The sequence below is a fragment of the Capsicum annuum genome, chromosome 12 (genome assembly GCF_002878395.1).
Source record: "Capsicum annuum cultivar UCD-10X-F1 chromosome 12, UCD10Xv1.1, whole genome shotgun sequence".
NCBI classification, from domain to species: domain Eukaryota; kingdom Viridiplantae; phylum Streptophyta; class Magnoliopsida; order Solanales; family Solanaceae; genus Capsicum; species Capsicum annuum.
Window position 1 is genome coordinate 180,730,930 of NC_061122.1, and position 7,192 is coordinate 180,738,121.

Sequence of the window (7,192 nt, forward strand, 5' to 3'; positions counted from 1 at the left end):
AGGTGGTCTTCAAAAATGCTCAAAAAGTGTCCATGATCATACTTGTATCACTTTACGTGCCCGATATTGACAAAAGTTTGCTAAGTGTTGGTCAACTAATGGAAGAAGGATATAAAATATTGTCAAATTTTTTATTCCACTAATCATGAGATTTTGTAAGTTGATATGAGAGGCAAAAATTTCTTATTTAATCCAATAGAAGATGCACACAAGTCATGCAAGAACAAAGATGAATTGGCAGATTTATTCAAGAGGTCAAATTCAGCCTAAGTCGAGACAATTTCTGATCCAAGGAGGAGTGTTGAAAATATATCTCAGAAATAAAGTAGGAATAAATATTTTTAGTAGTTTTTAATTATTAGTCCTATGTGACTTAGGAATTAGTTGTCCCTTTATTATTTGAATAGGAATTAGTTATCCCAATTTAAATTGGAGTGTAGTTAGAAATTTAGCTATAAATATATGTTTTGAGTTATTAATAAAATAATTTTCTTTGACAATACTATTGCCGTATTTTATTTTTCTCCAACTCTTACTCTGTTATTTCTCCAATTTCAAAGCTAAAAATCAATATTTTTGAGTCCACTCGGAGCATTGTATAGATTTTACGTGCCAAAAAAAAAGCATAAGTTGGAGTAGAAACGTGTAGTCTCATCATCCAATAAGCAACTACCACGTGGGAGTGGAAGTATGAACATGTTAGCAGCTACTACAACAGTACAGTATACAGGCAGTAACAATTCTATAGGAGCTTCATTAACTAATACTTAGACTGCATTTTTTCCGTGCATTTCTAAAATGACAGTTAGGACAGTTAGAGTACATACACACTTTTGATCATTTGATTACTTGAAACTCTCACAACTAAACCCAGGAAAAAGTAACGCAAGTCAGGGCAGCGAGATCTTGCCAACAACCATCATTCACCCAAATTATAACAACTACAATTAGGAAAGATGTAGGAAGAACTAAAGAGGAGAAGTTTTAGGACAAAAAGAAAAGTTTTAATGATACAACTGGATAAGGAACAAGGCTATCATGGTGTCTGTTATGATTCGGTCAGATTAAGCAAACCACAAGTAAAAGAAAATAAAAATAACACACATATTTACGCAAAAATTCTTGCGGGAAAACCACGGGCAGAGGCAGAGGAGGTTTCATTATAATGGAGAGAGTATACAAAGTGGAAGACGTAGTCTTAATGACGTGTATTTTTCTAAACACCCAAAACAACCCACTAAATGTCCTTATGTAATACGCGCATACAAATAAGTCCTATCGGCCCGATCCCTACGCTACCACCACAGACCCCATTAAAAATCACAAACATGGATCGCACCGCGAAACTTTTAAGGCCGAATCTACAAAATTCGGGTCACAACTCTAACAATGTCTTTAGGATTGTTAAAACACATGTTTCCACACTCTAAAAGGTTGATGGTTTTAGATGTAACAACAATTGAACTAGGTAACCAAGAAAGACTTATGGTGCAATTCTCGCCGGGGCAGAGCTAGGGTATGGGCTCCGGGTTTGGCTGAAATCAATAGCTTTAGTTCAAATTCTATATTTGCCTTAAAAATTCATTGAATATGTATAAATTATTAATTTAGAACCCAATAACATGAAAATATTAAAATTAACAACTCATAAGCTTCAAATCCTAGTTCAGCCTATAATTTTGCACTACCACCCATCATTAAAAAGTTTCCACTGCTTAATTCAAGGAAAATATTCTGACACACATGCTGTGGCACATGTTAAATATATAATTGACTAAATCAAAGTGTCTTCTTTCTTAATATTTTAACAAGCAGATGAGATACACAAAAGCAAGGAGAAGAAGCTTGTAAACCTTCTGTACAAGTCCAGTTTGATCCTTAAACACGATAAGGCATCATAGACACTAGCTTGACAAAGACAAATTCCAATTCTGCTTCAACCATAAATTAGTATATCTGTCCCAGATGCTAAACATGATTTCAAATATTTTATCAGCTGTTCTTCATATAAAAAGTAATCACATGTCAAGAAGAAAGCAGACAGAAAGGAGGTCATTAGGATGGTTGTTAATTTTTCGGTTTCATGAAACAACCAGATCCAAAATAATCAGAAGAGATCGTTTTCAAGGTGCAGCATAGAACTACCAAGACATCATCTTTTTTTCCTTCCCTGCCAAGTTGCTCGAACTCAGGTGCGAATCCTTCTATAATTTGGTGGTTCGGATTTAAGTAAGGATATGGGAGTGGGAATTCAGCTAAAAATCATTCAAATATCAAAAAATAAGAGATAAAAATATGCCTAAATTATGGTGGAATATTTGAAATGAAAGGAATGCACAATCTTTTGGGAGCAAGTTCAAATCTTCAATTATCTTTTCATTGTTTACTGTTAAGTTCGAATCAGAAATCATTGCATCTGTCTCGAATTTTTCTATCGATTTTGATCAAAGTACCCAAAATTGTTCGACCATATTAGGTATGGATGTCACACACACACCTAGGTCTTGTCGACGCATGTGTGGCGCCAAAAGTGAAGTGTCTCCGCAACTTAGATTTCCGGCCCGGTGCTCATCAATTTACTCCTATTGATCAAGAACCTACACACAAAAAGCAAACTGTATACATCACACACCCATGGGATGTGACACTTCCCGCAAACCTTGCTAATGCAGAATATTTTTGTGCAGCGGGCTGCCTATACATAAAAAAGCATGAGGACTAAAGCATATAAAAGATCTTTCATAACTGCTAAAAGATCAAAAATATCAAACGAAAGTGCTGGATACTTGTTAATGGTGTCAAACATGCAACAAAGCACCAAACGGCTCTAATCTGTCTGTGGTAGTTAAGCTTGGTTCCAGTTTCTTGACATAGTATATTTACGTCCACCCAGCTGAACATGGCGGACGAGATACAGGTAATTTACTGACCATAATTATCTCTCTTAACCCGTTTGATTTTGCCATCAAACATCACCCACTTAATTCTTTAACTTTAAAAAAACTTTGTTTAAGCTGAAAGCACTAACCTGATGGATGTGGTCAGTGCGGTAAAACAGCCGAAAGAGCCAATTATATTCCATTCAAAAGTTGAAGGTTCAAGTCACCCATAAAATAAAAATGTTCAAGTGTAGAAGCTCACAGTTTAGGGGCTCCGACGTAATTCTTCCCATAGCCTGAAATTAGCAGGGTGTTGACGAGATAGAAGTGTAATTCTAATGTGATAAGTAGAACAAGGTGCAATTGTCTAGTTTGGTTATGGCGAAATGAAGACACAGAACCAGACTATATCACTGCGTAAAACAGAAATATATAGAACTTGACAAATTTCTTCAAGGAAATTTATTTGCTGAAGTGACGAATTTCTTCATGGAATTTATTTGGTGAAGTACAACAATAAGTACATAAATTAAAATAGGAAGTGAAAAGACTTCATATCAAGAGAACAATAAAATGGGATAATTAGGACCTTGCACGTGGAACCTGTGGAAGGATAAGGGCTGGCTTGTGCATTAAGTTCCTGTTATGTGCGAGGTACGGTAAGGATCAGACCAAGGAACTATTGCATACAGTTTTACCCTACATTTTTGCTGTTTCCAAAGCTCGATCCCATGACCTTTAGATTACATGGCACTCAATCTGTGTAAGGATACAGTTAGTAAATAGGAAGGTAGTCGTGAAAAATAATATTCTATTGTTTTTTTGATACGGAGTTGTCCGGAAAAATCTCTTCCAGCAATTTTTAAAAGTTGCTTTAAGGAATAATGCACATTATTTGTTTTTATCTAGCTATTTTACATACAACTCCTAGTGAAATTGGGATTTCTATTTGTTGTAGGAGACTTATTAGTTGTTATTTTTAGTAGCAAATAGGTTTTTTTATGGTAAGTTGAATTTATTTTTAGTTGTAATAGCACTATGTAAGAAGGAGTTGATGATCAACAAAACATATAGTTTTACAATAAAAAAAAAAACTCTTTGCGTTTTTTTCTCTAACTCATCTCTATTAAAACCAACAATTAATATCTAGAGCTATTTTTCTTGAGGGACCTGTGAGTGAAAAGATAGATTCTGAAAATAGTTTTCCATGAATGGCTCCATCAATTTTTGATAGTAAAAATTATCAATTATAGGCTGTGAGAATGAAAACTTACTTGAGGCGGGAAGCTGTGAAAGAGGATTAAGAAATTAATCTGCTGCTAAATAATCCCACCATAGCCCAAATCAAGAGTCACAAGGCAAAAAAATCACAAAGTCCAAGGCGAAGGTAACTCTGTTTGCTTCTGTTTCAACAACTATTTTTACAAGAATTATGTCTCTCATATCACCCAAAAAAATTTGGAATTATCTGAAGAAAGAATATGTTGGAGATGAAAGAATTCGAGAAATGCAAGTAGTGAATTTAATAAGAGAGTTTGAGTTGCAAAGAATGAAAGACACCGAGACAGTCAAACAGTGCTCTGACAGATTACTTGGCATTGTTAATAAGGTAAGATTACTAGGCACTGAATTTAAAGATTCAAGAATTGTTGAAATAATTCTTTTTATAGTGTCCGAAAGATATGAAGCATGTATAACTACCTTGAAAAATACACAAGATTCGTCTAAGATTACCTTAGTAGAGTTGTTAAATTCTGCTCAGGCACTGGAACAAAGAAAATTTATGAGACAGGATGATATGGTTGAAGGAGGCTTAATAGCCGACCACAAAACTCAAAGAATGAGTAAAAATTTAAAAAATTACCCACCTTGTTAGTACTGTAGAAAAATGGATCATCCACCATATAGATGTTGGAAAAGGCCAGACGCAAAATGCATCAAATGCAATCAACTTGGCCATGAAGCCACTGATTTGCAAAAGAAAATTTGAGAATCATAAAGCAGATGCACATGTGGTCAATGAAAAAAAAGAAGAAGACCATCTTTTTGTTGCAATATATATCTCAAGTAAGGTTTCAACAAATTTTTGATTGATTGATAGCGGTTGCAACAACCAGATGACTTATAACAAGAGTTTGTTTAAAGAATTAAAGCTTACTGAAATATCCAAAGTTCGGATTAAAAATGGTGACCACATTTTTGCTGAAGAAAAAGAAACTATTGTCATCAAAACAAGTTCAGGTAATAAAGTAATTTCAGATGTTCTTTATGTACCTGATATTGATAAAATCTTGTTAAGTTTTTGTCAGTTGGAAGAAAAAGAATACAAAGTATCCTTTGAGGATAAACATTGCTTCATCAATGATGGTGCTGGAAAAGAAATTTTAAACATTAAGATAAGAGGTAAACATTTCTCATTTGATCCAATGAAAGTTATTTCTGTAGAACATGAAAAAGATCATAGGCTGAAAAAATTAGAAGGTGATCCTCTAATTGAAAAGGCACAAGCAATATGTAAACCTCTTAGATTTAAAGGAGATTTCAATGTTCCTAAAGAAATTGAAGCAATGGAGGAGTTGTCTATGATTCAGAAAAATAAAGTTTAAATTCAAGATACAAACAAAACTGGAAGACATGTCAAAAGGATTTAATAGTCAAGGGTTGCATTCAAGACGAGAAGTGAATTTAGTTTACTATAAGTCAAAAGATGAATCTACAGATTTATTCATAAGGTCAGTTTTGATTATCAAGTGTGGAGATCTCAAGACAGAAGACCAAAATTTTGCAGTTCCTAAAGCAAGGAGGAGGGTTAAAAGTTGCTTTAACGAATAATGCGCATTATTTGTTTTTTGTTTTTATGTAGCTATTTTACATACAACTCTTAGTTAAATTGGGATTTCTATTAGTTATTATTTTTTGTAGTAAATAGATTTTATTTTATGATAAGTTTAATCTATTTTTAGTTGTAATAGCAATATTTAAGGAAGAGTTGATGATCAATAAAACATATAACTTTACAAAAAAAACCTCTCTGCGTTCTTTTCTAACTCATCTCTATTAAAACCAACACTAACAGGAAGCATTTAGAATTTACACGTAAAGAAAAAGCCAAATGGCTGCATTAAGTAGTGAAACTGGCATGATTATGTGAAGTGCAAACGTGTTTGAGATTAGGTGGACAGAATTACGTACTTGAGGACAAGTCAATAGTACCTTCTGAGAAACGTTAGGCTTTCTGTACAATTCTTAGGACTGAATGATGGACCTCCATAAAAACATGATCTTGAGCAAGATCATATAAAGAGATCACTTTTTCTCATACCCACCGATGTGCAACATATTGTATTTGGATCCTAGTCGGTTATTCTAGTGGTTTTACAACAGCACTTTAATTTGGATATTAGATTATAGGGAACCAAGACGGGGAGGATTTTGAAGTAAAGGATACTATGACATTTTAATGTTTTCCCCTAGCTAGCTATTGTGAAATTTGTTAGTTTTTATCTGGTTTTGTCAGTCTTCCACGAGTTAACAGGTGCTACATTAACGTATGACATCTTTGCAAGACGTTAATCCTTTTTTCCTACTCTCAGGCAGACACTTCTTTCAGTCAATTTCCAAGCCAGATAAAGGAGGAGAATGGCGGTGGGTTGATAGCTAACAATAGCCAAACTATAACGAGTACTCTGAACATTTTGAATTCATTGGGATATACTCATCTAGGCATGCTACATAGATCCAACTAGGACAAGGATGATATACATACCAAAGTCAGTGCATTGACACGAGTTAGTTACCAAAATCTCCCCCACCCCCCAGAAAGACTCAATCAACTGGGTTTGTTTTATACTCTCAGGCCATCTAGAAACTCTGACAAGAAGCTTCCTGATCCATAAATTTTCTCATCTTTCTAGTAGAAGTTTCTCCAAAAATCCTTTTCACACATAAAAAGTGGAACTCTTCCCTTGACTCACCTAAAAATCAAGAGGTTTCACATTTATACGAGGTAGATATTAGGGAATAATTGGCAAAAAAGGCAACTTTTAAAACTAATTTGTCAAATGCCACTTAATTTCTTTTTTATTTATTTTTTAGATTTAGAGAGAAAAGTGAAAAAAGTGAGGTTCACACGTGGACCAAGGAATCAATTCATCATTTTTACAACTTTACAACTTTAATATAATACACCTAATACTCTCCACTTATTCCAATATAAAAAAAGAACTCTCCTCTCTCTTCTTCAATTCTCAACTCCCGCTTTTGAAACTTCTTCTCCCAAAAACACCATTTTCGTTTCTTCTTCTTCTCTAGCT

At 34.1% G+C, this 7,192-nt stretch overlaps 1 long non-coding RNA gene across 1 annotated transcript; it reads right to left on the bottom strand.

Moving 5' to 3' along the window:
• Positions 1-1,966: 1,966 nt before the first annotated feature.
• On the bottom strand, positions 1,967-3,620 carry LOC124889500. Its single transcript, XR_007048544.1, has 2 exons — positions 3,029-3,620; positions 1,967-2,597 (listed from the first exon to the last, which is right to left on the bottom strand). It is a non-coding gene; the product is annotated as an uncharacterized LOC124889500 (long non-coding RNA).
• Positions 3,621-7,192: the final 3,572 nt, after the last annotated feature.